Source organism: Buteo buteo, chromosome 9, assembly GCF_964188355.1.
Source record: "Buteo buteo chromosome 9, bButBut1.hap1.1, whole genome shotgun sequence".
Lineage (NCBI taxonomy): Eukaryota > Metazoa > Chordata > Aves > Accipitriformes > Accipitridae > Buteo > Buteo buteo.
The window spans coordinates 8,573,427-8,583,851 of record NC_134179.1 but is presented as its reverse complement, the minus strand read 5'-3'; the positions used below and the strand labels follow the sequence as shown (position 1 = coordinate 8,583,851).

The 10,425-nt window shown below is 47.7% G+C and overlaps 1 protein-coding gene across 2 annotated transcripts in view; it reads right to left on the bottom strand.

Moving 5' to 3' along the window:
• Positions 1-6,153: 6,153 nt before the first annotated feature.
• Positions 6,154-10,425, bottom strand: part of C2CD2L (C2CD2 like) — a 32,194-nt gene continuing 27,922 nt past the window's right edge. For both annotated transcript variants that reach the window (XM_075035252.1, XM_075035251.1), the window contains exon 17: positions 6,154-8,285. The gene's annotated coding sequence lies outside the window, so the exon portion shown is untranslated. The remainder of the gene's footprint in view (positions 8,286-10,425) is intronic.

The window sequence follows — 10,425 nt, the reverse complement described above, 5'->3', positions numbered from 1 at the left end:
ATAGATCTACTCAGAAAATTGAACTCCGGGCGGTTTTGCATGCCCTCACATTGTTTTCACATAAGCCCTTAAATATAGTATGCGACTCTGAGTATGCTGTTAATATTGTTGTCCAATATATTAATGGTGCCCACTCATCGCGTCAAACCCTATCATGAGCTGGCGAAACCACTCGAACAACCCAATCCTGCAGATGAAGACTCTGAATTTGAAAGAGGAGAAATGAATGTGGAGGAAGTGGTGCATTGAGAATGAAAAAGCTATCATGTGGGGAGATTTGAAGAGAATGCAGCAACAAGCTAGCGTGATGATGCACCGTGTAGCCTACTCCAAAGACCACCTTTTTTAGCATACCTGGCAACAGTACTGTAAGAATTCTAATCCTTTTTCTTTACATAGTCACCATGGCTCAGGCAACATTTTTATTGGGCCCGTGTTACTGACCCTCCCTTGTTTAGGCCAGTAACATGGTGGGATTCAGAGATTCCTGTCTCTAGTAATGACACAAAATGGATGGGAGGGGTATGGTTACTACCTCCTGGCCCACTAGAAGAAAAGAAAGAATGGATCCATGTCAATGACATACATACTTAGTATTTCCTGATATGGTCCAAGGGAGGATTGTCTCGGCCAGTATTACAAGCTCAGTATAATAATAATAATGGACCTTTTTTCATGAAGTCATGAGTGATAGGTATACCATTTATAAAACAACAAATAGCTTATGGTGATTATCGAAAGAACAATTCCTTGTATAAGTTTGAACCTGACACAGAATCACAAAGATTTGGTGATGATACGTATATTTCACATCCTTATGGTTTTGTAGCAGCTCAATCTATAGATATCGCTTTACGTAACCATGTTTTTGAAACTAATCTGAGTTAACCTTGGTATTTTAGCTGTCTTACTCATAAGAATATATCTGAACTAAATCTTACAGTAATCATGCCAATGCGACATTGTGCTGAATTGTGGATCCCTATAAATATGACCAAATTGTGGGAAGGGGAATAAGGATTAAGTCAATTATCAAGGCTTTTAAAGCAGACAATTAGTCGCCCAAAACAATTTATAGGATGGCTAATTGCCTTTATAATATCAGCTATCATTATTGCAACTACTGCCGCTGTTTCTACCACAGCGCTTGTGAAATCCATTCAGACTGCTCACACAGTAGCTAATGTATTAGAAAATGTTACAGCTGAAAAGAATACCCAGGTACAAATTGATCAACAATACTAGCACGATTGGACGCTTTAGAAGCAGTGGTAATTTAGCTTGGAGTGTATTGGGTTTTTGTGGCAAGGTTTTGGTAGCAGGGGCTTACAGGGGTGGCTTCTGTGGGGGCTGCTGGAGGCTTCCCCTGTGTCCGACAGAGCCAATGCCGGCCGGCTCTAAGACGGACCCACCGCTGGCCAAAGCCAAGGCAGTCAGTGATAGTGGTAGTGCCTTTGTGTACACAAAAACAAACAAAAAAAGCTGGAGAGAGGGAAGGGGAAAGGGGTTGCGGCACATAGAAACGGCAGCTGAAGAAAAGAGTGAGAACATGTAAGAGAACCAACCCTGCAGACACCAAGGTCAGTGAAGAAGGAGGGGAGGAGATGCTCCAGGTGCCGGAGCAGAGATTCCCCTGCAGCCCGTGGGGAAGACCGTGGTGAAGCAGGTTGTCCTCCTGCAGCCCATGGAGGTCCACGGTGGAGCAGATATCCACCTTCACCCAGCAGGGCCAGCTCCATCCTCAGCCTCCCTGGCCACACCTGGGGCTGCCCCAGCCCACCGGGAACAGGAGCCATTGCCAAAGCCCCACAGCACATCACCCCCTCCCCTGCACCTTGCCCACATCCAGGGACACAGAGGAGGCAGGAAAAATTGATTCATTAATGCACACAAGAAATCGTGACAGTGAGTTGGCTACAAGGCTCAGTGCCCAAAGGCAGCAGGACAGGGGGATAAAAGGGAAAAACAAAGCAGGAGGAAGGACAGAGGGACATAGAGGTGTGAGAAAGGGAGCCAGAAAATGGGATGCTGGGAACAAGAGAGGGACAAGGAGCAGGACAAGGCTGTGGAGAGAGGAGAGCAGAGAGACTGAGCAAAACAACAGGGATGGAGGAATAAATAATAGGAAGTGGGGGAGAGAAGGGGAAGGGACTTGGCAGGACAACAAGATGAAGACAGAACAAGGGATGGAAAAATTCTGAAGTGATAGGGGAGAAGAAACAGCAAGAACTAGAAAACAGAAACAGGGAGCCAGGTAGATACAGAAAAATTTCAAAAAGCAACAGCATACAAGAAACATAGCCAAGAACTAACAATAGGCACAGGGAGATAGAAAGAAAATGTAAGAGGTGACAGGGTGCAGGACAGAGAGGGAAGAGTTAAGAACTAGAGACAGGGAGATGGATAGAGAGCGACATAGAAAATTTTCAAAGCAACAGCGTACAAGAATCAAAAAGTGGGTACACAGAGCTGCATAGAGGGAGACGTAAGAACGAACTTTGAAAAGCAACAAGGTACAAGAAACACAGGCGAGAAATTAAAATAAGGTCAGGGAGACCGAGAGAGGGAAAGGTAGCAAGAAAATTTAAAAAGCAAATGGGTTTAAGAAACATATGCAAGAATTTAAATAGGAATGGAGAGGTAGAAAGAAAGTTTCAAAAGTGATGGCATACAAGAAACACAGGCAAGATTTAAAAAATAGGGACAGGGAGCATGACTGATAGAAGGAAACTGAGGTGGGTTAACCTTGGCTGGCTGACGGGTGCCCACCAAGCTGCTCTATCATTCCCCCTCCTCAGCAAGACAGGGGGGTAGAAAATACAACAGAAAAGCTTGTGGGTCGAGATGAGGACAAAGAGATCACTCACCAATTACTGTCACGGGCAAAACAGACTCGACTTGGGGAAATGAATTTATTGTCAATCAAAATCAGAGTACGATAATGAGAAATAGGAACAAATGTGAAAAACACCTTCCCCCCACCCCTCTCTTTTTTTCCTGGGCTCATCTTCACTCCTGACTTCTCTGCCTCCTCCTGCCAAGCAGCACAGGGGGAGAGGGAGTGGGGGGTTGCAATCATTCATCACAAGTTGTCTCTTCTGCTCCTTCCTCCTTCATGCTCTTCTTCTGTTCCAGTGCGGGGTCACTCCCATACGGCCGCAGGTCCTGCCAGAAAACCTGCTCCGGTGTGGGCTCCTCTCCACAGCATCACAGCCTCCTTCGGGTGCATCCGCCTGCTCTGGCGGGGGGTCCTCTGTGGGCTGCAGGGGGACAGCCTGCCTCACCATGGTCTTCCCCACAGGCTGCAGGGGAATCTCTGCTTCGGCACCTGGAGCATCTCCTCCCTCTCCTTCTTCACTGACCTTGGGGTCCGCAGGGCTGTTTCACACTCCCATTGTCTCTATCCCAGCTTCTGCACAGCAGTTTTTTAGCCGTTCTTAAATATCACAGAGGGGCTGCCAGCGTCGCTGGTTGGCTCAGCTTTGACCAGTAGCAGATCCATCTTGGAGCTGGAACTGGCCGTGCCCAACACGGGGGAAAGTCCTGGTGTCTTCTCACAGAACCCACCCCTGCTGCCCCTGCCCAGCTTGTCACACAAACCCACTACAGCAGCGATCGGCTACAGGGCAGAGGGGGGGGACTGAAAAACAGGGAAAGGGAGACAGAGGAGGGAGGGGGGGGGGAATAGCCATAGGCTACAGGACAGAGAGGAGGAACTAATAAAACAGGAGAGGGTGCCAGACAGAGAGATGGAGAAAAACAAAGATTAGTGATGGGCCACAGGGCAGAAGGAGGAATTAAAAAAAGAGAACAGTGAAGTGGACAAGAAAGACTGAGAAATACCAAAACCATTGATGATCTAAAGGGGAGAGAGAGGGGAAATAAAGAATAGGGACTGGGAGCCAGACAGAGAGAGAATGATAAAGACAAAAGTGGGCTATGGGACAGTGAGGGAAGAAGTTAAAACATAGGGACAGAGACCTGGAAAAAGAGAATCTGAGAAAGTAAAAGTGTATTGAGAATACAGGACAGAGAAAGAGGAATTTAAAAAGAGAGACATGGCGTCAGACAGGTGAGAGCAGTGGGAATTGTGAAGGGCTAAAGGAGGAATTAGCAAGATTGGGATAGGAAGACAGACAGATAGATGGAGAAAGACAAAGTAGTGATGGGCTGTAGGGCAGAGACAGGGTGAAAAAAAAAAGAGGGATGGGACAGGACAGGAGTGCAGAGAGGAAAAGAAAACAGAGAGGCAGAACAACAGAGAAAGAGGGGGACTTGGAGAACAAGAGAGGAAGAGGTGCAGGAAGCAAAAAAAAAAGACAGCAGTGAGAGAAAGAGAAGGCAGGGGCAGGGAGGGACCGGGATGCAGAAGAGGGGTGACATCCCCGGGGGTCCAGGACTCACTGCAGCTCCCGCTCTCAGAGCTGCTAGGAGAATTGGACAGTTTAGACACGTCTGTCTCCCTCCCCTTCTCCCTTCCTCCTCTGTAGCTCTGGTCATTTGACAGTCTCCCACCTAAGAGAACAGACTGGTGTCTTACAGCTCTTGCAATATCAGGCTTCCTACAAACACAGCCTCGCACACGCACACGCTACATGGCTGTACTGTGCTTTTGGTTATGCGTACAGACCCTGCCGTGCACTTTGGTGATGGGATCTGCTGAGGACTACGCCAACAGGGATCCTTCCTCACCTGGAGAGGCAGGCTGTCTCCTGTCTGCAGCTGCTGGCTGGATCCCCTTTATTTTATTCTTCGGCAGCTTTACCTTTCTCTGGCCTCTCCAGCTTCAGCTGCAGCAGCTCCTGTCCACAGCCACTAATCGCTCTGCCTGTCCCTGCTGCGGCAGCAGCGAATGCGGCAAACTCATGTGGGGAAAAAAGCTCGGGTGGGGGAAAAACTCGCAGTGGGGGGAACTCATGGGGAGACAGGAAACACGGACGGGGGTCAGGGGGAAAGACATGGACCCGGGTGGAGAGAGGGGGTGAAGGAGCGGGGAAGCCACAGAGTCCAGGCTGGGGAGGGGATGGGACGGGACACGGACCCGGGGGGGTGCAGGGAGAGACAGACAGGGGCCGTGTATGTGTGGGTAGAAAGATGCATGGGGGCACATGTGTGGGGATGACCTACACCAGGAAGCCCACCCAGGATAATCCACAGCCGAGAACTCACCTGGGATAACCCCCAAAAGATAATCTGCTCCAGACAACTGACCCACACTGGATAATCCACAGCAACACCTCTGAAACTGCCAATGTTTCACTCCAAGATTTCCCCAAAGTGAGGGGTTTTTTGCTTTTACATATTTTAAAAATTGGGGGAGTTTGCTCCTTCCATACATTCAATCTGGGTTTTTTTAATCGCTTTTCCACAACATAAAAACTCATGATTTTTGCTTTTGTGCATGAAATGGGGGGTTTTTTTGCTTTCCAGCTGAACATATTGAGGCAGATTTGTCATTCCCAGGACTCCCAAACTGTTGGGTTTTTTTCGCGTTGCAGACCCAGAATTGGGGGGTTTGGGGTATTTTTGTGCCGTGGCCCTGGCTCCTGCTACGTGTACCTGGCTTCACAGGGGAAAGTCCCTGTTGGGGGAATGGGCCCAAAATCAGAATGGAAAAAGGGGGAAAAGGAGAAGGGGCAGCTTTTGAAAGCACTTTTCTATCTTCAATAGAGAGATTTTTAGCGGGGGGGGTCGAGGTTTTAAATCTTTTCTATAAACAGGGCTTCTTTACATTTTAAAAACTTTATATAACATAGACATTTCCACTTACATATCTGCTTACATATATATATTCCCTAAATATATCTATGTTCTCTATATATTATCTATTTCCATTTATAATGACAAATTTATATATATATCTATCTTTTGACATTTATATAGTATCTGCATAGACATATGTTATCTCTATTTACACTTATGATATATTTTGACAGTTACATGTATGTAGACTTAGATATCTATTTACAATTATATCTACTTGGACTTAGATATCTATTTACACTTATATATAATCTCTATTTATAAATATTATTTATACTCTCTAGATTACATATAATATCTACTTAGACTTACTGTGTAACACACATTAAATGTGGATAGCTCTATCCAGACTTTTTTCTATTTCAAATTCCTTCATATATAAAATCCACCTTTTTTTTGGTTTAGTGTCCTTTTTTTTTATTTTATATATACACAGGAGCGATAGCTGAACAATGCCAGAGGTCTTGTTCCCATCTAGGAATACCATCTAGATCCCAACTGCAGCCTGCCATTAAACTAAAAACCGAAACAAAACAAAACAAAAACAAACCACAAAACCACCCTGACACTAAGCCCTACACATTCAAGCCTTAATAGCTTGGATACCCGATCTGCTGAACAACCGCTCGAGCAGCCTCTCCCAGAAGGCTCCAGCCACCCCCTCAGCACCTACAAATCACTACGGAAATGACCACCCTTGCCTGCTGCAGACAGCTACTTGACCTGAAATGCACTGCACGGTCAGCAACTCAACAGTCATAGATTGTAGATCAAGGTTAAGCAGAGGGTCTCATTGCTATTCTTCCCCTGGCCCCACCATTGCTACGGCCCCCAGGCAGAGGAGCCGCTACCTGGACACACACAAACACCACAAATGCTGCAACACAGAGATGAGAGAAAACTCTCCGCAAGAAAAACAACTCCCAGACCGCAGACGCTGTTAGGCAGCAAGACCTACCGGGCTGCAAGCACAAGACGAGGAGGCCCTAAGGCGGCCCCAGAGAAAGAGTCAAACGTCATGATCCATGACAAGATGTTATGGTCAAAACTGAGATGACACATGTGCAAGAAGCATGGCTCTAAGACCTAAGAACAGAAGGACGCGGGGAAGAAGGACCACAAAAAGGGCTCTGTGTAAAACAAACGGCTTGAGAGTGGAGCTGACAACAGACCAGAATGCCACCACAGAAGAGACAGCGAAAGACACCAGAAACTTCCGAGACGCGAGACCAATCCGTGCTTTGTGCTTGTAACACAAGTGAAGCGACCCTTGATTGGTGCTATGCCAATGAGTCGACATGTGCAAGACCCTAGGGATAGCTAGCTACATGCCCACCGGGCACAAAGAACAACAGGAACATCATGAATTGATAAAGGTATGGCATAGAACACAGGAGACAGACTATACAAACTACACAACAACAGACACACAGGCAGGAACTGCCCTGCCCATCAGATGCACATATTTTGTGGAAAGGAATGTGGACTCTCTCTCTGCCCAAACATGTCCTGCTCCAAACTGTCCTCTCCACTGCACTGAATGTAAAACCCCTTCCTGCCACCCCGCGCGTGGATAGTGTTGGCACCTCAACTTAGCTTTGAGCGGGCTGGGAATCAGAATCCATCCTCGACAAAGACCACCCAAGCTAACTAGGATGTCACTGCAATCGCACGGTTCCAGTTCCTCATCTGCAGACAGAGTGCTGGTCAGTTGATTTCATGCCAGTCGACACCGATGACAGCCTCCTCGGAAGTGCCGCAGCGTTCTGCTCACCTGCTCTGCTCCCAGATTAACATTGGATGTTGCAGCCAACATCATGAGATGAAACAGGCTACATGCATCCGGATCTGGCTTAGTGTGTGGGCCTGCAGCAGAGCCTGGAGTCAGTGGGAAGACAGCCAACGCTGTACGTATCCAACAATCCAAAGAATCTGTCAATCTTGCAATTTTTTGCAAGAGATTGTAGTAAGAATTACACCTCCCTAAAGCACATCCCTCTTACAGCACAGGGCAAAGATGTAACAGGCAGTAGCTCCGTAGTATTTTAAAACCTGACAGTGGTTCACAATGAGTATTATGAAAAATAACGTTACAAACAGAAAAGAGACCAGTAATCTCAGTAAGATCTCTAAGTCAGTATAACTTTCCCAATTATACTGTTCGCTAGAGTAATTCACTAGACTATTTCCTTTTCAACATCAGTTTGAGAGGTGTACACTCTCCTATTTCCCAGTCCATATTTGACCTTGAGGGAAACGGTCTGCTTTGTACCATTCCCTGCTTCTGGCTCGGGGCTAGTTCCCGTTGCGACAATGTACTCCTTTTACAATGTGCCACATGTATCCAGGCTTTCGTTCCTTCCACGTTCTCTGCCATCTGTGAAGTTAACAGTACTTGAAATGGACCTTTCCATTGAGGTGCAAGAAGATTCTTCCTCTGGTGTTGTTTCACATGTACCCAGCCTCCGGCTTCCAGAGTGACATTGCTCCAGATACGGATGGGCGGACAAGGCTTCTTTCACCTGCAAATGAGATTCTGCTGTAACTTTCATTAATGTTTGACAATAGGTTACTGTAACAGTAACAGCAAGACCTGGGAGTCGATACCAATCTCTTTAGTCAGCCAGTAATTATTTGATAGGGACTTAAGTTACTGCTGCCAATACCCTCTGCCTCCATACACTCCCCATATCTCTGGTGTCAACTGGGATGGCTCCAGCTCTGCCCAATCCCACCGCTGTCAGGAAACACCCTCTGCACCAAACCGGGGACACCACGCGGCTCCTGGCGACTCATGGGGCTGGGTGTGAGCAGCACATGGTGGTAAGGAACAGACATGCAAAGGCTTCGTCATGGGGTGAGAAGACACTGGCACCTGACATAGAGTTCCAGGTGTGCCACAGAGCGCCACATACTGGATTGAAAACCTGGTAGAGAACTACACGTCCCAGCCTGCACTAGAAGCTAATGTGACATGCCACAGGCCGCAGCATTCTCAGTTCTGACCCTGTGGGGACGCCACTCCCTCCCACAGCGGAGCCCAGAGTCCCCAACATGGCCACAGAGGGCTCTACCGTGACCGCTCTGGTTCTGGCACTACATGTCCTGCCCACCTGCATCCCCAGAACCTCTCCATGACTGCACTGCCACCCCCGCCACACGCCGTGGCCTTCCCTGGGACCTGCTCTTCGCACACAGCCCCCCCCCTCCCCGAGCTGACCCAGAGCCTTCCCCACCTTTCAGTGTCCTTCCGCTGCACGCCAAACCGCGACTCCCCAGTCCCATGCCACCCACATCCCCACACCCCCCACACCCCCCCACCCACTGGACGCTTTTCCCTGAGCCTCATGCGTGTGTGCCGCTTTTGTGGGGGGCAGGATGGGACAGGTAACGGGACAGAGAAATAAAGACAGAAAAGACAGGGGGAGGAAGCAGGGCAGAGGGACGACGAGAGGACAAACAGATAGGGAGCAGGACAGAGATGGAGAAAGAAGCAGGAGACACAAAGAGACAGAGAGAGAAAAAGACAGGAAGAAGGACAGAGTGAGAAAAAGAAGGGATGGGAAGCAGGACAGGGTGACAGATGAGAAAAAAGAAGAAGGAGCAGGAAAAAACTAGGGGGGGGAAGGACAGAGAACAGAGAAAGAGAGGGACAGGGAGGCATACAAAGAAGCGGAGAACAAAAAAACAGTAACACACAGCAGGACAGACATATGGAGCATGAAAAAATAAAGATGGGGAGCAAGACAGAGAAATAGAGGGAGAAAGATGATGGAAGCAGGAGAGTAGCTGCAGAGGGAAAAACTGCTGATGCGGACTGGGATGGGGGGGAGAGGAGAGAGAGATGGGACATAGAGATGGAGAGAGAAACCAAAGAAAGGGAACAGGAGAAAAGGTTTGAAAACAGAGAGAAGGTATGCAGGACAGGACAAAGAGGCAGAGAAAGAAAAACTGCAGGGCTCCAACAGAGGAAGAGCAAAAAGGTCCAAGAAGCTGGAGAGACAACAAGGAGGGGTGGGAGGGGTAGGAGGGGTGGTAAGGGGACAGCCAGCTGGACAGGGGATATAGCAATTAACAATGGGACAGGCAGCGGGGCAGAGAAAGCTGGAAAAGATAGGGACAATAAGATGGACAGAATGACAAAAAGAAAAAAGGGACACAGAGCAGGATAAAGATGAAGAAAGAAGCAGAAGGAACAAAGGAATAGTGAGAGAGAAAGGAAGAAGGACAGACAAAGAGAGACAGAAAGGGACAGGGACCATGACAGAGAAAGAAGAAAAGACTTACAGGAAGCAGGATTGTCAGAGAAAGGGATCAGGATAGAGTAACAGAAAAAAACAGGGCTAGGGAACAGGACAGAAATGGATTTAAAAAACAGCAATGTGCAGCAGGACAGAGTAAGAAAAACATAGGGATACAGAGCAGAGCAGAGGGATATAGCAAGAAACAATGGGACTGGAAGCAGTACCAAGCAATGGAGAGAACAGAAAAAGAAACAGGGTGCGAGGGGAATGAACAAGAAGAACAGAGAGAAAAAGAGGGACGGGGAGTAGGACACTGGGACAGAAAAAGAGGCACACTGAACAGGACAGAGACAGAGAAAATAAAAATACTGATAGGAGGCAGGATAGAATGATATTGAGAGAAAGAGAGGGACAGGCA